The sequence below is a fragment of the Anser cygnoides genome, chromosome 3 (assembly GCF_040182565.1).
Source record: "Anser cygnoides isolate HZ-2024a breed goose chromosome 3, Taihu_goose_T2T_genome, whole genome shotgun sequence".
In the NCBI taxonomy this organism is placed as follows: domain Eukaryota; kingdom Metazoa; phylum Chordata; class Aves; order Anseriformes; family Anatidae; genus Anser; species Anser cygnoides.
In genome coordinates, this window is record NC_089875.1 from 30,579,048 (window position 1) to 30,602,806 (window position 23,759).

Here is a 23,759-nt window from a genome sequence, read left to right on the forward strand (position 1 = left end):
GAAATAGTTATATATTAATAGAGTCAAAGAGGCAGGCTATTATTAAAGTAATATGTTGTAAATATTCTACATACATTTTACACTTTTTCCACTTCAAAGAGCTAATAGGTAACAGATTCACCCTCTGCAGATTCTTGTCATACATTTACTCGTGATTACCTGGGCACCTTTGGTGAGCTCTCAGTTTTAATTCCCACATTTGTAAAATGGGAATAATAACATATGTGAACCTCTACGGGTAATGAAGTGACATAACTGAAATATTTGAAATACATTATGAGGTCTTTGTTTGATATTCAGACGCATTTGCCATAATCATCACAGCTTTAGTAATGACTTTTTTTGATGAAAAAGACTTTTTCTGTAGATTCATACTGACCCTTGGTTCCTGTGAATGTAGCATGTCCTGATTGCCTCCTGAGCACACTGAAAGGGTAGGATAGGTCTGGATGTTACCTTATTTTCTCTGCAAGTAAACCAAGAAAGCAGCTTGATGATTTCAAGGACGACAAATGAAAAAGTGTTTTTTGTTTGTTTGTTTGTTTGTTTAAAAAAAAACACATAAATTTCAATCTGACTTGAAAGTCTCATTTTGGAAAGAGCAGAGACTTCTGCCCTATCCCAGTAGTTCCAGGCTGAGCAAGATCAGCTCTGCCTTGAATGCATGACGGAGATCCTCCAGGAGCCACATGCGAAACCACAAGGTAAAGCACACACAGCACTACATATCACAGATTACTTCATCGCTCAGTGTCAGAACTATTTAAAAGCGCAAGGAGAAGTTTTTTATTATTTTTATTAGCGCATGATACAATCTCAGTTCCCCTGGCAGCCTGTCCTACTGCCCACAAACTATCAGAAATTCGCAACACCTGCTGTGGCGTTACTCCCTAAGCAAGGGAGGGGGAAGGACTTTGAGGGAAAACAAGGCAAATAATTTGGGCCTGCAGGATCTGCAGACCTCAGTTTGGGGAATGTCAGTCAAGCTTACTATTCCTCTGCACTGGAGAACAAAAATGTTCCTACCCTCCTCTTTCCCAGGGAGGAACAGCTGTGAGAACTGAAATTGTCTGTATCCATTTTCCTAAGTAAACACAGGAATATTTAGTTTCAGCAAAAGCAGATGGTTTGTGCCCTGTGAATATGCTGGCATTTGACACTAGCTGTCAGAGTTTCACAGAAATAAAATGTGTGCAGAGCATCAGAAAGGGCTTCTTTAAACTCTGGGACTCAACTCACAAAATGAAAGCTAAGAATGCAGTAATAATATCCTTACAAAAAAATAAACAAAAAACAGCCTTTATCCAGAGATCTCAAAGTGCTCTCTAAATATTATTAATCAGACTACATAACAGTCCATGGAGTAATTAAATTTTGTTACGAGTTTCTCACAGGGTTACGCTAAAGAAGAGAAGGTAAATGAGCTCCTTTGGGTTATGCAGTGAGTCATGGTCTCGCCTCTGTGTGCTCTGACCATCCACATTTCTCGCCTCTTGCTAATGCATCTCTAGTGTGCCGTGTCCTCATCTGTATTCCCAGGGCAGGATTGTTCAATGTGAAACCATTACTGTTAATAGCACAGGGACAGGACTGTGGTGTGTGCAGCATGCATTGCCATCGCTGGGACATCTGAGTGCTCTACGGGGAATTTATAATATGCTGAAGCAATTTGTGAACAGCCCTCAAACCTCTTGCTAATGGCAGTTGCAGTGGGTGTTAAGTGTCTGAAGATGTTTAATTATTTGGCGATTTTTATTGATTTGTGTTGTTACTGCTTAACATAACTCTGTAGTAACACGGCATCTCTACCAATCTGAAAGTGTTTTCCAAACAGTACATAAATAAACCATACAATCCCGATAGGTACACCATTTTGTTGGGCAGCTGGGAGAGGGATGTGGTTTGCTCGGGATAAATCCAAGATTTAGGAGTGAGGCTCCGGGGGCTGCAGACCTCGGAGTCACTGGTGGCACATGGCCCTGAGCCAAATCCAGAAGTGCTGGCCCCCAGTCTTCGCCTGCATGTAAAACCAGGCTTGGGACCCATTTCTTTTTACTCATACCTTCAGAGTGAACCTGCACACCAAAGCACATCACCTTTCTGGATCCCTGAGTAAAATGCGTATTTGTTGTGACTCACCGGGTCATGCCTCAAACACAGGCGCGAACCCCACGCGTGTCCCGCTTGCAGGACCCGGCTCGGGCCTAAAATGGCTCCTCGGGCGCTGGGTGCCGGTGAGGAGCCGTGGCAGGCCCTGGTTTCTCCTGTCATCTGCAGGACGAAGGGTGTGCCACGGAGCGCACCTGCCCTGCAGTTGAGGCAATGCTGTAATTTAATATAGTCCGTGATCAGCATTTTAAGAGTTTGAATTTGCTATTTCTCCATTATGTAATTACATAATAATAGTAACTTAACTAACACAACGTACGTGGAGTTTTGCTGTTGCTTGTTATGTAAATCAGAGATATTTAGCAATATGTTACAAAATGGATACATGTATTTGGGTGTGAGATGTAAGAGGCTACTTTGATTCACGAACAAAAAAAGTAAAAAGGAGTTGTTGGGAAAACCTATTTTATAAAGAAAAAATTGTTTAGTTGAATCTTATCTTGTGGCTTATTCACTAATGGGGAAACTGCAGAGCTTCCATGTATTAAAATTAAAAAAAAAAAAAAGGCAAGCAAACTTTTCTATCTTTTTGAGAAATGCAGATTTTTAATTTAGATTCAAAAACTGGATGATATACACGTGAGAAATTTGAGGCTGAATTTAGATAAGGTAACATGAATCACTAACAAAACACTGGTGAAGTAGCTAATCTTTAGGCACAAAAGAACATTTATTTTAGTTGTTAATCTGCTTATAAGAAGCAGATATTCTTTAAAGTACACTTCAGAAGAATTAACAAGAAATCGAAAGTCAAATTTCAGTATCAAAATGTCAGCTGCCTTGCCTTCCAGCAAATTGTGACACATGCTGGTCACTCATCTTATTTGCGTGGTATTTTTAGTATCTCTCAGGTAATCTAATTTGTCCTAGATGTTCCCAAAATACTTTGTCTATGTATGGTAAGGCCCGAAAGAGCAGGAGCTGGGAGAGACCCAGAAAGCAGGAGCGTGTCTGTGAGCAACCTGGCACGCGGCCTGCCCCAGCCCCACTGAGCAGAGCCAGGATGGTGGCAGGAGGATGGGACGGGTGGTGGCGACCAGGGGAGGGGAACAAGCAGCCCCCACATGCTGCTGTGGCCAAACTGCCCCCGGCCATGGGCTAGCAGGAGGCTATGGCCCTGTGCCACCCGTCCGAGCCATCACACCGCTCCGATAAGGCACGCGTCTTATCGTGCCTTAGCCTGCCATCTGCAACGCACTGATAAGGAAACGTAGATGCTTCAGAAGAATGTAGCTAGGCTTAATTGAGGTCTGTAACATGTTTTGGACTCTCTACAAGCTGCCGCAGTGCAGCGTCTAAGGTCTGGCTGTCACAGAGCGTGTTGCTCCTAGAGCCGTCTTCATTCAACACCCTCTGCGTACTCACTCTTCCGACAACGCTCGCGTTCGTTATCCACGCTCAGCTCTGGTGCCATTGTGTTGCTTGGACACCTTCTAATTTAAATTTCATATTTTGATTCCTGGGTGATAACTTCAAACACCAATTTGCTTCTACCACGCTATACGTCCTTTTTCTTATTTTAATGAAACCTAGCAACCATATTGTAAATTGGAAATAACTACAGCCCATTAGACTATTGAAATCCCTGAAGATCTGAATTATTCACTATTAACAGAACTTGTATAATTATAGGTTAAGATATCACTTAGGCATTTAGCATACATCATCTCCACTGTTAATTTTTAGCTCTTGATCTGTATTAGTAACCTCAGCTTGCTAAATTAAAGGATATGCCTCCAATTAGCCTAAATTTAACATTCAAGAACACATCTCTGGTGGGATGATGCTCATAAGTTTAGAACATCCAGGCAATTTCAGCTGAGCTATTGAGGCTCTATCTCAAGTGGAAAATAAGATATTTTCTTATAAACACTTCCAAGACCTTCACAGGGGCAGAAGGAAAAGGGCAAAGCTGCATTTTGAATAAGGCCCAAAGCCAAAAGGCGTGCAGGTGCTGGTCTTTTGCCCCTGTAGAGGGATTTGGGACCCCTGTGCAGAGGCAGTGGGGTCAGTGAATAAGATTCCCCCCCCCCCAGAAAAAAATTAATAAATAAATATTGGGCTTGGAACTGGATGGCACAGCCAGCAAAACATTGAGATACATACCAAGAGAGATCTGATACAGTTGGGAAAGTAATAGCCCTTTTTTTTTTTTTTTTTTCCCTTTTTCCTTTAAGAGATTTGCCCTTGTTTAACATACCAGGCCTTAGGACACTTGTTTGTATGCTGTGCAGAAACACATGGTCTCTTCAGAGTCTGGTGATCTATAAGACACATTCTTCATGAGAGGAGTTTTGTAGTTAAGCAGTGTAAATCCCTCATTCAAAGCTGAGCTCCTCTGGGGGGCTGTCCCCAGGATTTTCAAAAATTAATGACTTTATTGAGCATCTTCATTACAACTAAATGACCAGAAAAGCTGGAATGACAGATACTTAAAACTTCACATACTCATCCATTAAAATATGGGCACTTTCTAATCAGAATAAACTTCATTTGGCTAACCAATGATCTTGACAACAGACCTCCAGCCACCACTGAGAAGCTTTAACTCTTCAGGTGGTCAGAAGTACTGCTGCAGCATCTTCGACAAGACACAGCTTGTCTTTCTCTTCTGAGAGCAGTGGGCTGACTTTCTGTTTGTTAAAGTATAAATTAACTCTTCTGTTTCCTCTCTTATTCCACTAGGAAGGAGGGTCTCCCAGTCATCCTCTGCATTTTATTATACTGTTTTATACCTGCCTTAAAAGATTAGCTCACTCTTCATCATCCTAGGTAATCACATTTCCAATTGTGGCAAGTCCTTTCAAAATATGGAGCTAGGAAATCACATGCTAGCCACAAGTTCGACTGTAAGTTTAAAACATTTTGTCTTGGCCAGCATTGAGAAAAGATACAGCTTTTGACAATGTTCTGTCATGCATAAGTTCAGTGAAATGAATGCATAAATTCAATAAAATAATTTTCAGTAAACATTAATGAGCTTGTTAAGGAAGAGAAATGCAGCCCTCTTGGTGGCTGTACAAATGTGACATAAGTATAATTCAACAAAGAGTTGCTAATATTGCCGAGTGTCTCCATAGGAAAGGTCTGGGCAGTAAGAAATCCTCTTGCTAGGAAATCTTATAAATTTATAATGGCAACCATAACAGAGGAGGGAGAAGGCACTAAACTGGAAAACACTATTAAAAATTGTAGTAGAATCCAAATTATTCAAAGCTTAGTCATGACTCTCATACAGCAAAGCTTGTTACAGCGTACGGATATTACTGAAAACAATCAGAATCAAAAGATTACACTAGTAATGCTAATGCCTGGCTTCACTGTACCCAGAATGAAAACAACAAAAAAGATCATTTTCAGATTACCGTGCGGTGAGAATGTTTTTTTTCCCCCCAATTTTCTTTCATCTAGAAGATTGAACTCTGTCCTATAAAGCCTTTTGTCACATACAACAGTCACGGTAGTGCATATATACTTATAGTCAGACCTCCAAAAATATGTACGTGCCTCAGTCTTAAACACATCTTCCTTGCGAAGCTAAATTCCCAAACTGTGATGCCCATAGTCACAGCTACCCTACCAGCCACTGAGTGAAGCCTTTGGTTGGTAAATCCTAGATTGGGTAAGTCCTCCATGTGCTCGCAGCCAGCACAGAGGTTACCGATACCTCACGTCTCCATTTCATGAGGATCCAAGATCTATTCATTCCTTTGTTCCTGCTACCAGGATTATTACCATGTCCGCTACAAGGAATATGCTGCCATTTATAAAATCCCTTAAGAGCTGTGAGAGCTAGGAGCTCATGTGTCCTACTGCATGGCTCCTTGCCCATACCTCTCACCTAAGCCCCACGACTCCAACAGCCCAGCTGCACGCACACCAGCTTTACTAGAATGAGGAAATGTTTCTCTCTTTGTCAGGCTACCGCATGGGCCGGGGATTACAGCACACTCCGGGCACTGTCGCACATCTAGGAAATCCCATTTCCTGGGTGCACGCTTTACCTGGTAGCTCGTCCTGCAAAACTGGCCATCACCACCGCAGCCTTGTTTTAAAGAGCAAGTCCTCCTCCTGCCAAATGCTTAGCTATGGAGAGAGACTCCCAGCCTCCTGAGCAGGGTGAGACCGTGGCGAGGTGCCATGGGCTGCCTTGAGCTGGCCCTGTTCTGAGCTGGGGGATGGACCCTGTGACCCCCTGAGGTCCCATCCAACCTAAATTGCTCTCTGTGCCCTGCTGCATTGCACTACCTATAGGCTAATTCCCTGGTTAGCATGTGGGATTTTTCGTCTCCCTGTGGAGGACGTGATTCTTCTCCTGGGTCCTCTGGGATGTCTGCACGCCCCTGTATGGTGCTTTGAATGGCCCTACGTGGGCAGGACCTACTTTTCAGCCCTTGCAACGCGTCCGTAGGAGCTGCATAAGCAGGCAATCTGGCTCCATCCTCAGCCACCCTCCTCATGCAGGCTTATCTCTGAACCCTTGCAGACTTCTCTTTAAAGCTGTCAAATGTTTGAGGAGTTCAGGTCTCTCTCATCTACTCTGGAATTTCAGCTTTAATTGTTTAGAACAAAGACTTTTCCCACTATAACTGAACATCTTTTGCCTCAAGTGTTAGCTATCTCTGTCTTTGCATGATTGTTTACTTCAAAGATTTTAAAAGCATTTTCCCTTACACTCTTCAGATGACTTGCTAGTGACACCATTCGTGCATTTAGTTCTTTTATCTCATTAAACCTATGGATTTCCAAAATATTACTGGCACACAATCATAAAGGATTCTCTCTCTTTTTTTTTTTTCTCTCCCCTCTGTTCCAATGGAAATACCTGCTTTCTTACTACAGAAAAAGTACAAAAGAGGTGTTTCTGTGTCCTAAACCCCTCTTGTCCCATCTGTACCCACACACTGGCCAGCAAAGAAGTAACAGCAGGCACAAGTAACATGGGGAAGCGTTAGGATAAGTCATACAAATCTAAGAAAAAGCAGGGCAAGGACTGATTTTTGCGTGGTTTTGTGCTTGCCAGGGCACTGCTTTTCTGTTGTACTCTGTCTCCTGTAGTGCTCGATGCACTGGCTCAGCCTTCCCCAGATGGAGCAGTGTAATTCTCCCTCCCCACCAAGAGGGAGGCCCCATGTCTGACCGAAAAAGTGAGGTTTTGGAAAACAAATGGCACTTTGGTAAGCGTTTAGTAGACGTTCTGACTTGAATCACCACCTAGCTCCTGTTTACACTTGAAAGTTTTGTCATGTTGGTGCAGTTGTACCAGTAAACTCCTCCTACACAGCGAGAGCTTCTTGCCTGTCAAACGCGTTCCAGCTTGGCAAGCAACATAAGCCATAACAACAAAACCACCTTTTTTGCTGGTGTAATTGTGTCTACACTCGGGCTTTTGTTGAAGTAGTTATGTCATGACAATCACCCTACACAACACAAAGCCTTGAAGTGCAAACCCAAATCTTAAATCTCGTCTGCCAAGCCAAATGTTATTGTGCTTTAGCACAATTATGGAAAACCAAGCTAGATTTGGTAGAAAGTGCTGACCGCAACCTCACAGTCCGTCCGCACGGACAGTTACGTTCCATTCAGCATTGTATTAGCTAACCAGGGATCCGCTGTGGTAAAATCTAATTTGGGTTTTAAATAGCTGCGGTTGAATAGGGACCAGCCAATCTGCCTTAAACTATATCACATATTAATAGGGCCAGGGTGGAATTTGCTTTATTTGAGCTTCTTTCTCACTAGCTTTACCTACGGATTCTTCCAACATACACTACTTTGGTTGTCATCTCTGTGAAGTTATTTTTCCCTTTTGGCTTTTCATATTCATTTTCCTTTTTTGACACCATGAAATGTAAACATATCTAAGCTGCCAATGAGAAAGAAACGTCTGTCACTTCAAGGGATACTCCATTGGATCTTTAAATAGTGACAACCTTATATTTTTTTGAATGGTTTAAATTAAACAATTTACAAGCACTAACATAGTAGATTATCAGTACAAATGACATTAATATGTCTTTTTAGCTGAGTATCAGTTTCTAAAGGATGTCATTAGCCACACTCAGATTAGTTTTCCCCAGTAGACCGTAATTCAGTCTTGCGTTTCTAATAGTCTGCTGCATTTTAATTATTTTTCTTTCACTGAGTGTTGCTAGGTTTCCTCAACAATGCAAATGCTGCCCTTCGGAAAACAATAACAGAAGTTATTAAAATTGGCAAGGCTGGGGCCTGAAGAAGTCAAAGAAAGTTACTTATTAGATCACAGAGAAAAAAACGCTATCTTACACTTACAGCATGAGTTTCACCTACCCCAAGTCTGAAGTGCATCCCCCTCCTGAAGGACTGAAACCAAGTTTGCCTTGGCATCAGCCACAGTTTGGTGGTGAACCCAGAGGAGGCAAATTTAGGCCTCTAGACCAAATGAAGGAGAAACTTCATTTGTCCCTGAGCTGCAATCACTCCTGCAGCACAATGTGGACCTGTTCAATCAGCTTTGCTTGTTTTAATAAAGTCCATCATCACGCTTTAAGTACTAGCTAACAGATTTGTAGCTGAACAGTTTGCTAGTGACAGCCACAGCAGCAAATGCAGAGCTCTATGTCCTGGTGACACCACTGGCAAACATGAATAGACAGTGGAATTAAATTAGGGTGTTGTATCTCTATTGCAGAATATACCGGGGGGTTCCTCCATGCCTCACACTGGGTTTGCATCTCATCCCAGGCAGTGTTTGCACGGTGCCTAGCAAAGAGAGCCTGACCTCTGTGGGACCTCAAATAAAAATAGTCATCAGAGAGAACATCACCACCACCAGCTGCAAGAAGGACAAGCTTACAGGGCAAAACAAGGACCAGAGGTGCAGAAGAGCCCTGGCATGTGCTTTCAATTACAGGACATGCAGTAGATGCAGGGGCTGAGGCTTTCAGAGAACCGGGAGGGGACAGACACTTCTGATGGATTTCAGAATTGCTTTTTGACTACAAGAACAGTAAAGGAATAGTGGCTGGTATTCCACTCCGGGGCTCAGAGTCTCATATTAAATAATGAAATTCTTGCTTCACTACTCAAGCAAACACACCCGAGAGCATTTTTCTAAAAACAAACAAAAGTGATGCAAATGCAATTTTAATGCTGGCACTCAGCCTATGAGTATACTACACCCCTTGCTTTTGCGTGGTGGCAGGCTGAAATCAGAATATATATATAGGCATACATAGCTGTTTAAGGTCAATCCTGCTGGGCTAACAGTGGGGTTTTCTCTGACCATGTATTTACCATCTATCAGTGTCATCAGTATCACCACAGGAGAATATCATCTCTTCTTTGCCATAAGTGTTTGTTGTTATCCTCTGCAGCACCGATCGATTTCCCAGTAGAGATAATAATAAATAACTCTCGCAGCAGTGATACCATGCACCTGCAATTTTCCAAGAAGAAAGCATGAAGAAAGATGCCTAAGAAAAGCAGAAACTTTCTTCTTCAAAGCATCCTGTGTAATTTTGGAAAATAAACAGTGTAATTTAGGTGAAGAATTGCAAACCAGACAACCCCAAAGATTCATTAGTGCTGACGTGTCTTTTACCTCCGGGCTACCGCGTGAGTCTAGACCAGGTGAGCAGTGGCCACATGTTGTTACGACCTGACAGCCAAGGAGAGAAGAGGTGGTGGGAACACCCAGGGTTTGCATGAACGGCCGACCACAACACAGAGACCCAGCACCGAGCACTGTACGCAGGTTAAAGATCCCTTTCAACTCCCAGCGAGAAATAATCCCTTTTGATCCGGGTGGAGGAACAATTGCCCTGCTTGGGAAGCTAGCTGGCCTCGCTGTTGCCCATTCTGTGCCTATCGTATGAAAAATGAGTACAGGCAGATCTCCAGGCCGTCCAAATTGTCAGAGTTTGGGTCACTGACTTCAAAGTAATTACCATTATTTACACAGCAGAGGAGTCTGCCCAACAGGGTTCATATGCACTGAGGTCAGCCTGAAGATTTTTATGAATGTTACATATATTTCTTAAATATGACTACTGTAGATTAATTATCTCATTTTTTTAAAGTTACAAAATATGCTTCTCAAATTAATTGCATTGGATTTTTTTTCCAGTCTCACACCGTACTAGATTTCAAACCTGGAAGTTAATTTTATAGGAATAAAGGATTTGATTTTTTACTGTGTTTTACCTCATTTTTGCTAGAAAAGTACATTTAAAGATTTTTTTTCCTGTGTATGCGTTTATTAATCTAGCCTCAAATTATGATGTTTTTGTCCTTTTCAACCTTCAGTAGCTAGGAACAGGACATACCGTGGTACTCAGGGAATTCCCAATTCGCTGCCAACTTGTACCTTTCCTCTCTAAATGACATGACCCATTCTCCCGATAGCACGTTTCCCCAACAAATGATCTGCTGGATATGAAATTGTATTAAACTGTAAGACAGAAACCTAAGACAAAGTACACCTGTCGTTGCAGATTACAAAACATGGACAGAACATCTTTTTAAACTATCTTAGGGGAAGAAAGACAGCTGCAGCCTTGTTGCATAATAACAGCCATTTTGATTGCTCCACAGCACACGAACAGCAATGAACAGACTTTGTGATTAATTAAATTAACTAATTAAAACCTCCTCCAACCTGATTTGAGCATTTAGTTAGTCAAAAGAGTTGTTTACGTCCTATACGACAAAGCAACTGGGGTTAGTATAATTAATTAAAAGTAATAGTGAATGGTTTGGAGGGTCTGGGGTTTACGTATGTTCCTTGGAGGGCTGAACAAGAGATTAAAAAAAGATTTTAAAAAGTGACAGCAGCTCGGTGTTTCCCTGACCCCAGCTTTGTGTGCGAGCTGTAATGCCCCGGTGGCTCGGGCCTGCTCGGGTGCGGGTGAGAGGAGGGACCCGAAAGCCGCGTGACAGGGCCACCAGCCAAACACCCTGCCCGTGCCACTCCTCCGAAGTACGCAGGCTGGCAGCGGCGTGTGGGTGTTTTCAGTGCCATGGGGTATCCGAAGGCAAGCAAGGGGAAGGGCCTGGGTAAACGGAGGACTTGCTTCTCCCCATGGGGAAGGCGGAGTGATGGCAGAGGCCTGGGCGGCTCGTGGTCCGCGCGGCTTGTGGTCCCCGCTGTGATCGATCTGGACACCCCCAGTCAGAGTAATCAACAGCACCACGTCTGCTTCAGGTGTCCTTCATCAAGGTGCTCCAGGATCCCTTTTCCACCTCTGCAACTGCCATTACTACTTCGTACTAGTGAGGTGCCACACATCTTTTCACCTGCTTTGAGTCTTTAAGTCTTTAACGCATACAACATGAAACAAAAAACATCTCTTCCTAGCCACAGTAGTAAGAGATTTCTTGTCATTTTCAGAGCAATTTTTCAGGAAAGAAATATTTCCTTGGTAACAGGGAGACCTATTGATCTACTGACATCCATGTCAAATAACCCGACTGACCACGCTCCCTTCCCCAGGGCTCCTTCGTTGCCGACTGCCCCACTTTTCCAGTAGTTTAAAGATCCCCAATGGGGGGATTTTGTTTAAACATTTTGTTTTGTTTAAACATCCCCAATGGGGGATCTAATCAAGTAACACACAACTTTTCCAAGTAGCGTTTTTCTCTTGCAAGCACCCATCTTGCCAATTAAGTCCAATCCTTTGGTCTACCAAACGGACCAAATAAATGATTATATACTTTAAGAAGATTCAGTGCTTCGGACCGGAGCTGTGAATACAATTGGCTGAAGCGCACAACTGACTTTTGCTTCAAAGAGGAAAGTTCACTCAACTAGAAGTCTGATGACTGTAATAAAGGCAAGGTAAATTTTCCCTGGGTTGAATTTTGGTTTGGAAGAAAGGCATACTGAAAAACTCGCACAGGCATGCAGAATAATTCCATAAACTGAGAAAAAACAGTTTATCAGATAAGCATCTGCATTAATTTTTTATCCAGTCTTATTCAAAAGAAATTAATGTCTTTGGTACCAACAGACTACCTTAAGATTAGTTCTGAACCTTTGGAGAAGATTGTTGTGGTCGGCTGTCTGTTTCTCAGCAAAGACTGACTTCACAATGAGGAAAAGAAGACAAAAGAGCGGTTCTGTGGCAGAACAGCACACGTGCCAGCTCCGTGAGCAGGGCAGGGAGAGGGGCAGGTCCCAGGAGAAGTGAAGGCATCTCCAGCAGCCCCGCAGGGGAGGTCTGAGGTAGAGGAAGAGCAGCTCATTCTTGAAAGGTTTGGTATGAACAGAAGAGCCTTACAGATAGTTGGCAAAATGCTTCGTGCCAAGAGCTTTTGGGCCAGGATCAGGGTCCTAGATGTGGCCTTTCCATAAAGAATACTTGAAAAAATAACAGTAGCGGTGAAGGGTATACATTGGGACAGGGATAGAGAGCTGTGATAAAATCCCAATTATCCTGTTGCCTCATTCATTTTTTTTTCTTTGCTCTTCTTTTCCCTAAGTTTTCACTTTTTTCTCCTTCTCCCTTTCTCTCATTCACACTGTGTTTGAGAAAGTATTCCTTTCTACGGACTTCAGTGGGCTTTGGATCAAACCCTCCCATACATCTGTAGTTCATTACATTTTTTAACATACTTGCTTCACAGTCTTTGTGCCATATTTTGCTTGTTCAGAGGAAGCAACGTCAAAATTTGATTGTCTGGTTAAACTCCAAAGAAGAGCTAATACTCCACCCTTGCCAGAAATCACATGCCAGCTCAGCTCCTTCGTGCTTTAGGAAGCTAGCTTTCTCTTAGCACGGTTTTTCACTGCTGCTATGAGGCCACATTATACGATACAATAAATTGCTTGCCCCCAGAGAAAATTGTGATTACAGAAACACAGTGAATGAATTCTTTACTTCTTCAGAAAGCTGCTTCTAAAAAAAAATACAAAACAATTTTATAGAATCTGATGTAATTGATTTGGTGCTCTTTTGTAGTAATGTATGGATTCTTTATGATTACTTGCTTTTAGGAATGCTTGCTTTTTGAACGGTGATAACTATGTTACTGTCACTACCAGTGCAGGCAAAGGAAACTCGTGGCTCTCAATCTCTTGCCCTCACGAGTCGCTCCTCCAGTATGCTGAAAGCATTAGGTGAGTTGAAATTTATGGCTCATCAAAGCCCATTCAACTTTCAGCAAGGAAGTGTTTTCTCTCCCGATTTAAACTTGTAAGTAACTACAAAGAATCAAAGGAGGAAGAATGACTCAAAATAAAGTAAAAAAACACTCAAAGATTGTTAGGACCCCATGCCAGGATTATTGACCTGAAGATAAAGTTGGCATAAAGAAATGATATACACTTCAATGTGGCAAACAGTAAGGTTAAAAAAAAAATAAATCCCTTGCCTATGTATACAGGATGGTGGGCTAGTCTAGCCTAAAATCCATGAGTCTGAAAAAGACTTGAGGTGGATAAGGAGTCTCTGACCCGGTCCTTTGGCCAAAGACATTTAATCAGTGGTTGAATGAGAAAAATCCCAAGTAAAGGTTTCATTTTTCTACAGAATTGATTACTTTTTGATTTTCTACAGAATTGATATTCTACAGAATTGATTACTGCTAAAATACTGTACACATTGAGACACCAACGTTGCCTGAGTCTCAGAGAAATGAAATGCCCCCAGGCATAATGTACTGGGTGTTTCTGCAGCTCTGCCAAGGAAACCTCCCCGGCAGGGGTCAGGGACGGCTCCAGCTCAGTGGATCTCAAGCAAGGGTTGTAATTAAATAGATGGGGACTTTGATACCTACTTCTTACTTTTCCTCCCCCTTCCTTTTCTTACCAGCTTTGGTATCAAAGACCTTCACCCTCTAAAGCTTATTACCTTGAACCTGGACTCAGAAGAAATGCATCCATCCCCCACAAACCCCAAGGGAAGAGGATTCTCTCTCCCTGTCTCATTACAGCTGTAACAGTACTGCTGCTGTCTCCCCTGCTTGGGTCACACTGGAAAAAAGCAGATTTCAGCGCTATCTGAGAAGGATTACAACTAGATGCTCCCCAACAATAACACTAGGATTCTCACTGACAGAAAAATACAAGCAACAGAAAATGCCCTTCAAAAGGCGCACCACAAATGAGTAGCGTAAGCAGGGGAACACACAGCCACGGAAAATGATTCTCGTGTCTGTAACAACAGAGACGTGTGTCCCCTGTGTGTGCACATCTGTTGTGCAGTCCCTCTCTGAATATTTGCTGGCAGCGTTGTAAATGTCTGAGCCACTAAGCAGATTTTATCTTCAAAACCTGTGGCCAAATTCTTAAGAACACATTAGCGTCCGTAAAATGACAGACAGGAGCGTGTGCATGTGTTTTTGTATTAGCTCATCAGCTTTGCTTTTCAAGAAAAACTATGATGCCCTTGCTTAAGTATTAGTGGAAATTTGCCTGAAAAAGAGCACGAACACCAATGGATTTATTTTTTTTTCCTGACCAGTATCTGCCCAGCAGTAAAAGCCTTTAACACTGGTTAATTGTGACAAAAGTACAAATTTTGCATGTTAGGGGTTGTGCCCAGAAGCCAGCAGCCCTGCCTCCTGCCTCCTCAGGCCCAGGATGCCTCCTGCTACAGAAGGCTGCAGCTCAGCATTTCAATTGTTCAGCCACGTGGAGGAGAAGGAAAAATAGCTAAGCATTTCTAAACCCTAGCTTGTCAGCTGCTGGTTTTCTGGAGAGCATCTTTTCACCTTAAAACGCAGTCCGAAATAGTAAGAGGCTGCACAGCGGAGTACCGTATACAGAGGCGCTTAATGAAACCAACAGCTGATGGGTTTAGAAAGACAAGTTGTGTGCTCGGTTTGATGATGAACACGTTGTGGACGTTGGAGTAGGAGGACTTCTTACACTGGCAGCACCAGCTGGGAGCTCGCTCACCCGGTTCCCTTCCCTGACCTTAGCTAGTGACTCCTGGCATTGCCTCGGGCAGACTGATTACCTCCTGGTAACACTTAGGAAAATCAGGTGAAAGGCTTTCCAAGGCTTTTTTTTTTTTAGGGAGAATTATCCATTAAGTGAAATGATTGAGCTGGGATTAAGAGTGTTTCTAAAAATACCTTCTTGTTCAGTCACAGGTTGTTTGGCCTCGATGCATGAATTACTGGGTTAAATTATACAACGTAAGCAGGAGTTCAGAGCAGATGATCATAACAGTCCCTGCTGGGCTTAATATCCATGAATTAACCCACAGGAGGGGACAAACGCAATGAGATGGCTCATACAATTACTGGTTCTAGCTCCTGTCCCCTCTTTTCAAGATTTGTGAAGCAGCTCCCGAGCCACAGGAGCTTACAGAAGTGCATCACCCAGTGCTGGCTTAAGGCAGGGGTAAAGCCTCCACAGGACTTCACTGACTGAAGCTACGGGTACTGCTCCTTCTGTCCCAGCCAGCCAGCACGAGGCAGCTGACTGCATTTCAGGATTCACTGTACGCCTGTAATTTATTAGGCTGTCATCTCCAGAAGAAGCATTGTTGAAGAAGAATGACATAGTCCTTCCTTTTTAATTTATTGTCCCAATAAAATTAATCACTGACCTCCAGCTCCTAGAAAACTCCACAGAGGAAATCAAACTCTGAAGTTCATCCATTCTTGTCAGTGGCAAATGGAGCAAAAAGTGAATCATTGCACAGGCCTAGATGCAAAATATAAGTGACCTTGGAGCAGCAATCGAACTTTAAAAGTTCATGTTTCATAAAAAAAAAAAACATCAAAATGAGTACTTGGAAAAGGCAACATTGATTTGGAAGCTTCCACATACTTTAAAGCATTTTTTAGATGTAGTTTGCAGTTGTTCCAGGATGCAAGAATCAAGGAGGCATCCACCCAGGGCAACCATGATCTAAATAAGGGAGATGCACAGCGGCCGCTGTCACACGAATGACAATGCAGAAATCCAATCCAGCATTTGCTGTGAGTTGGGCACTCATTCAAAAGGCAGCTTCCAAGGAAGTGTATGATACATAGCCACGATCTTGTATGGGATGCCCTACATAAATCAGGGCATGCAATTGCTCTGCATGCTCCGGGCACACTTCCACCACCACTGCACTTGCAAGGAATCAGGGACAAGTGCGAAAGATTACAGAGAGTCCTGGGCTTGTGAGCTGAGCCATGCATGAACACCAGGATGGCTGGTCTTAAGCTCTCCCATCCACAAAGCTCAGTGTACAGGGCTAGGTTTGCCAGGACCTGGGAGGATCATCCTCTCCTCCCCACGCTGTTAGCGCTGCTCAGTGAGCCACGCACACACTGTGTGAGGAACCAAGCAGCTTCTCCCATCACTCCATCAGGCAATGCTCTGCTTTGCCAACACGGATGTGCAAAGCCTCATAACTCCTCCTTATACAGGTTTTACTAGCCCATGCATGAGAGAGGAGGGTATGACATGGAAACTCAACAGCCTTAAAAAATATTCCAGCGCCTCAGTTAGCGTCAAAGAGTTTTGAAGGAAGATCAATGCCAGAAATTTGAGATCCCATCACTTATTACAGCTGAGTCCATACCAGTGCTGCACAACGCAGTCCAAGGCTACTCAGCTAAATGAGTAGGGACTGTAATTTTCACGAGTCTGTAGAGGATATGTGGAAATCAATAACATCATCCTAACTTTGCCACTAACTTGCTACGGTTAAGTCACTTATATTCTCCATTTTCCCTTATTCCTACACGTAAAAAGACAGTTTTTATGACTGTTCTTACAGAAATACTGGAAGATTTGCTTAGCTAATGTTTTTCCAACACTGCAAGTATTAAAGTACTCAACCCCTGAATTTTATCACCAGCATGGATAGTGAGAGTGCCAGCACTTACAGCAAAGAAGGAGACAAGAAAAAGCTGTTTTATCAGAGATGGAGCTGAGATTGAAATGCGTTCAATCTTTACAAGCCAATTACCGTGTCACAACTGCATGTTCCAGCACTCGCCTAGAAGTCCAGACACCGTGGAGTCACACAAGCTATTTGTTGCTTTTCATAAACAAGAGAGTGATTCCCTCATCTCCTCAAACACATCTCACCTTTGTCCTTACTGGTTCTTCACATACAACTTACCATTTCATATTTTAAAGTCTCTCTTCATGACAGAGACAATGAATTAGCTCAAATGTCTTACAGAGGAGATATTTACAGATTTGGTTGATAAATGCTGTGCTTCAGACTAGTCTGGTTTTGCATGGCAGATGTACAGTCCAAAACTACCAAAATTATTATGAAGAGCAGGGTAAAAAACTCGGGTAGTATAAAAGTAGTTTCAGTTGGCCTAAGATGCCTTATACTCTGAGGGTCTGGCCACGAACAAAGAGGAAGCTTGCCAAACACAGCTTTTCCTCAGCAATCGTGTATCTTTCAGAAGCCAGTCAGGTCCCAAGTAATTTCCTCTATTAAACCCAGCTCAGGTGTTCCTTCCTCTTGCAGAAGCACTGGGAAAATGTACCCAACAGCATCATACACATCTGTAAAAGCAATTTAGCTGCCCAGGACCACGACTAGTATTTCCATTTGCACACTGTACTATCAAAGAAGCTTCATACCCATCTACAGTTCATAAGGAAACACATTTTTCAAAGCCATCCGAGCTGACACCTTTATCAGAGAACACTTTCTGACTCACTGAAATCAAGATCCTGTTCAGCAATAAAAATCATTGTAAAAAATAGACTTTGTGTCTTGCCCAAGACATGAACAGGCTTCAAACAATGATGAAACACACACAGATCCCCAGCAGCCTAAACTCACAGCATGGCACGTACCAGCAGCTATCTGTACAAGAATAAGACTATCTTATACGTGTTCATAATTTTTCTTCTTTCATTGATTCCATTGAGATTAGACTATTCGCATGAGCAAACGTACGCATTTGATCAAATAAGCTTTTATGATAAGATTACATGCTGTACCAGAGTTTGCAAAAGAGCGCTGCTACCAGAACATGCAGTGCTCTGCCATCAACTGCTATATATCTATTAACCCATTTTACCAAACAACCTTGCCCTGCAATGCTTGTACCTGTACTCTGGTTTGAAATAACATTAAACAACATGGTCCATCATTAATACTGCTCTGGCTGAAATATTTTGCGCGCCTGCAAGTGATTTAAAAAAAGTTTTAGTGGGAGAGATGTGCGGTTGATATACTGAGGGTTTTTGCTTCCCTGCAAATGCACCAGATGCTTTTATCCACTGCACCTTGAAATACATCATTTACCCACCCCTACTCAAGCCCACTCACTTTTAATTGTCATACGTGCAGCAGCGTCAGCAGCATTGGCAGGAGTGGCAAGAAACCCAGCAGAAGAAATAACATCGGCAGCAACAGCTGTGGGATCGGTGACAGCAGAACCTTCTACCCACAAAAGTCTACCTTATCTATTTTAAAAGGTGTAGGGTCAACATTTGTACCAGCTGATATAACAGAAGCCCAACATAGTAGCATTGATCTGCTCCCATCTTTTCTGACGCCAACGATACGAGAGCCATTTACTCAACCTTGGAATATCAACATTTTGACCTCAAGTTCTTTGGGCCATCACCGGGCAACCTTCTCCAAGGATCAGGCGACTATTGTCCAATTTCTATGATGACATGAGGAATAACGTTATTTGATCTCACTCTGTTTATCTTTCTCAATCCTTTTGTCTCTTGCCTGCTCCTCCTGTTACCCAGCATACAATGTGCTCCTTAAGAGATCCAGGGTGCATTGTCTCAGGGAAATAGCAATTAATTATTAAACCTGTCTCTACAGCAGCCTTCCAGGTGTTGAGACAATCTGTAAGCCAAGCACTGATGTTTATCTCTGTAACATGGCACTACTGCATGAAACATGACAGCCAAACTCCTGCACAAGTTTTGTTGTTGTTGTTTTCTTCATTCTCTTACAGTGCAAAAATGTCTTTTTGCAGAAAAAAAAAGCCTGTGGTTATATACTCCCTTCTACCCTGTTTTGGGTGAGCACACATCGCTGCACAAAACCTCGCACTGATTTTAGTACTGTACTTATCTCCTCTGCTCTGTGTGCAGTCAGGAGCCAGGAACCTTGAGCCAAGTTCAGGTATGTCACCCACCACCGGCAAGGCAGCTGACTTCTTGCAGGGTTACACATCCCTACATATCATCTAGCTACTTTTAAGGATTGTCCTTGGAATGGGAATAGGGTGGGCAAGGGCTGAGGATCTGCTGCTGGCAATAAGCAAAATGGTGGGGTAAGATTTTGTGTTCCAGGTATTTTCAGAGCTGCAGTGGTCAGAGGAGCTGGTGGTGAGGAGGTCTCCCGAGATCTACAGACCAGGACAGGAGGCAGCCTGAGAAGATGGCTGTACCCCAACTGTACTATGATACAGTGCCAGAATTGCCTTTAACCCCCAGCAGGAACAATGAAGAAAGCCCAAATGTCCATTTGAGCCCTATTATGCCACCATTTGAAAAAAAAAAAAAAAAAGAGGCACAAAATTAGAGCATTAAAGCCAAACATGTTTTTTACAAGGCCATGGCAGGGAAATCTATGGGGAAGTGCCAAGCCTGGAAGGATTACAGAATGACGCTGCCCCCCAAAATAGCTTTTTGGATGGGAAACACTCATTAGTACATTTTGCCTTTATTACTCTTATTATTACCTCATGGTGTGTAATAACACACTAACAAACCCTCTCAGGGAGCTAAAACTATTGTCCCAATCACTGTGCAAATACATAAAAAAGCAAGCCATTCAACAAGCACTGTTACACAAGATTCCAGGTTGAGTGTCTTGTGGCCATTTGAAGGTACAAATTTAGCTTTTTGGACACTGATTAATGTATCTCCCTTATGAATAGTTTGTTATCTCTTAAGACGCAAATACATCAGCTACCTCCCTTTCTGTCACATGGCCTAAGAGCTCCTCTCTGCTCCAGCTAGCTGCCTACTTGTACAAGACTTGTAGGAATTCAATTACTTTTGAGCCTGCTCTCCGTCAGCCAAATTGAATCAGCCAGTGTATTCAACAGTTATTTGAAGTTGTACAGAGCACGATCACCTAAGCCTCATTTCCTGAGTAAAGCAGACTGGCAATTCCGACATCTAAGAGCTGATGACTTGCAATGGATGCATGAAATAAATGGGAAAATAAGAAGAGAAGATGGTAGGAAGGCTGGAGTTAGGTAATAAGAAGCTCAGCATACTATTGTGCAAGAAAATTAACATTAGTCACAGTCCAATGCTGGCAGCTGGCGCCAGCTAGCAAGGCATTTAAAGGAAGGGTTGGAAGCAGGAGGGGGGCAGCAAGGTGGGTTCTTGCCCCAGATTTTCTCATATATATGAGGCAGCACAGAGGGAGGCATCAAAAGCACTTGAGGGAAAAGTTAACCAGGAGTAGGCGGATAAGCAGAAATGGTTGTGTCAAATTAGCAAGGACCAGCTGCTTACCCCTGGATTGAGCTGTGCTGCTCCAAGGAGACCGACGTGCCCCCAGCCTGGCCGCTGTGGCTTGTAGGTCTTCCCTGCCCTGCCCAGGGGAGGGGGAAATGGAACCGTGTTTCCAGGCGCCTCCTTTATGAAGTCACAAAGCTTGGTGCTTCAGTACGGGAAAGGGGAGAGGAGCTAGCCACGTGCTGAGAGACATCTCGACGTGCTTGTGGCACTGCTTGTGTGGTGGGACGTGTCCAGGCCTCACCTCCCCTCACAGCAGGTACTGGTAGTTGGGGTGGAAAGAAGCTGGATTTAAAGAAACGTGCTTTGCCTGTGGCACGTTTTGGCTGACACGGGCCTGGTGAGAAGGAGCAGACTACAGGTGCTGGTGGCTGACTGGTGGGATATGTTGGCCACAGCGACAAAGAAAGGCAGGAGAGATTACAAGGGAATGCCAGGCTCTGTGGAGCCAGGACCACTCACCGGTTTGACTGTTTCATGTATCCATAAGGCAATGTCAGGTTTTACATTTGGTCGTTTGGAGACAAGCCTGGAACAGATAAACGTGAGAATTATTAGCTGAAGCTGTGCTGAAGCAGACATATGCTCTGGCTCTAGGAAACCTGCTCTCCTTCCTCTACCTGCATCAAGAGTAGGAGATGGCAGGCTCATCACAGCCATTTTCCAGCTCTCTGCTGGCAGAGCTGTCTTGTTCCAGGAGAATTTTTTTTTCCACTGGCTAAGCCCGATGTTTTAAGGCCCACGAAGGCTTTAAAGCTGCTTACAGATGGCAAAGTGACCTTTTCAGATTGCAGACTCTGAGACTGACTCGTGAGCTGATAGACCCTGAACAGAGAGAGCAAATTTGCTTTCATATTTCTGAAGTGTCATGTATTTGTAAGTTATAAATAATAAATGTAGCACGGTCCACAGAATATATATTCCACCTATTTGATAATACTCCACACTCGTAATAAGCTTTTTAGCTTAAAATATTTTTGATCTCAACCATTATCTGAGGCCGCGGGCCTCAGAACCACCAATGCAATGGAAGGAGAAGGGCAAATACCGTACATCATGCTCCTAAATATGAACACAAGATATGGGGCAAGCCATGGGCAAACCTGAGCGGGTCCCTGCTCTTCACATCAGAGCCCTGCCACCAACTGCCAATATTTGGGAGGAAAAAACAGTTCCCCTCTCCTCACCATTTCACTAAGCTCACATGTGCTGTGCCTCTGCTAGCGCTAAAACATTGTCACCATAATGGCCGAGTTTGTTTGCTTTCTATCAACATGCTTATTTAATATCTTTTTCTTTTACTAATGAGTCAGGCTTCTTCTATGACACAGAAGACATCCATATTGCATGAGGTGGGGGACCTAAGCATGGCTAGCAGGCTCTGTGTGTTTCAGTCGGCAAGCATGCTGTTAACGGCAATGAATAAACAAGCGAGCGAGCGGCCTGGGCGCCCAGATCCAAACCAGGAGCAAAGCACGCAAAGGTTAATTGGCAAAATGCCACAGCAGCCATTCTGCAGGGGGAATTTATGGTTTACAAGCATCCGAGTAAAAGACTGCTTTAATCGCCAGATTATACTAAGTACTTGCAAATTTTAATACAGTAAACCAATATTTTTTCTACTTTAGCATTAAAAAAAACTTTTAAAATATAGAATCATATCATATCATCAGATTCCTATAAAGCCCCCCCCAACCCCCAAGTAAAGCAGTAATATTATAAATAACACCAGAGACATCTCTGAGAAACAGATATGGGAGGCTGGGGGGGAACAATTCACCCCCCCACTCCCCCTTTATTTTTTCCCCTGGTGTTTTGTGTGACAGTTTGCCTGCAACCACTTGCCCCACGGTGCCTGCATGGGGTTATTTCCTCCTCTTCTTGGGAGAAAACAGGAGGGCCAGCAACACCCACACACAGTGCTCAGAGCTGCCAGGGCACGGCCCTTTTGGCTTCCACAGGCACCTCCCCTGCCCGTCACACTCTTTGGGTGACAGGTTTGCCAAAATGGGGGAGGTGGGTTCAGGGAGCCCCCACGGGGGTGGTCCCCATGCTGAGGACACAGCACACACAGAATCCCACCAGTCCTGGGGAAGCTCCTGCAGGAGCCAGGCACAGAGCCTGGCTTGAAGCCTGTTGAAAATGGTATGCTAAATATCCTATTGTGCGCTTACATGGTATTTATAGACACCATCCATCACACGGGCCCTAAATGCATTAAGTCGAGATTCGCTTAAAGACTGGTGTTCTCCTAGACTCCTAAAAAGGACTGAGAGAAATGAAATAATTGCAGCCCTCACCTCATTTCTGGGGATTCAAACAGGTCTCTGGTGCACAGCGGGCTTGGTTTATATCCCAGCTCAGCCTCAGCTGGTGGTATTTGTCAGAGAGGCGACGGGAAGCACTCCCAGGCTGACCTTTTGGGCTAGTTGACATCAACCTCACCTTTGTGAATCAAGAGTCTGTGGGGTGACATCCATATGGGATTAACACGGTGTAAGACAGACTGGGCTTCAAAACCTTCGGGCCTGGCAAAGGCCAGCACAGAGCACACAGACTCAGCCCCTCCAAGCCAGTGTGAGCAAGTGACCTCCTACACCCCAGGTTAGCTCTCACCCCAGGTGGCTCTGACCGTAACTGATCACAGCTGGGCTCCCTCTGGTTGCCTTCAGCTGGAGGGAAGTCTGCAGCACGACGCAGAAAGCATAGGTGAACTGCAGACCTTGTTCGAGGAGCCGCCGGCAGCGTTTTCAGTGTGGATGTGGTGGCATTACAAGGAGTGTTTGAGCAGGAGTGCAAGGGGGAATGCTTGATTTTTGGTCTCCTGAATGTAATTTATGCAGCCATAGCAGATGTCCCATAGCCTAGGAGACAGGGGCAGCAGCAGGCAGCACTGCTGTGCTAACCACTGGTGCAGAGAGCGGTAGGCACGGTGCCTCTGTGACGAGTGGATGCACTTACTGTCCTGACTTGGACTGTCAGCTCTCAAATTAATTAGTTAACCTCCCAGCCTGGCTGCTGATGTTTTTAATTGCTTTTATCAATTCATCAGTGTTGTTTGCAAAAGTATGATATTACTTGTAAGACGTTCTCGAGAGAAGCAGCATTTCACATTCTGAGTGGTACGAGAAGCACAAGTTAGGCGTAAGATAGCATGACTCGTTGCAGGAATGCTGCTGCTTATTCCCTG

At 43.7% G+C, this 23,759-nt stretch overlaps 1 long non-coding RNA gene across 1 annotated transcript; it reads right to left on the minus strand.

Moving 5' to 3' along the window:
* Positions 1 to 8,041: 8,041 nt before the first annotated feature.
* On the minus strand, positions 8,042 to 20,663 carry LOC125184781 (uncharacterized). Its single transcript, XR_007169189.2, has 3 exons — positions 20,567 to 20,663; positions 15,708 to 15,805; positions 8,042 to 9,586 (listed from the first exon to the last, which is right to left on the minus strand). It is a non-coding gene; the product is annotated as an uncharacterized lncRNA (long non-coding RNA).
* Positions 20,664 to 23,759: the final 3,096 nt, after the last annotated feature.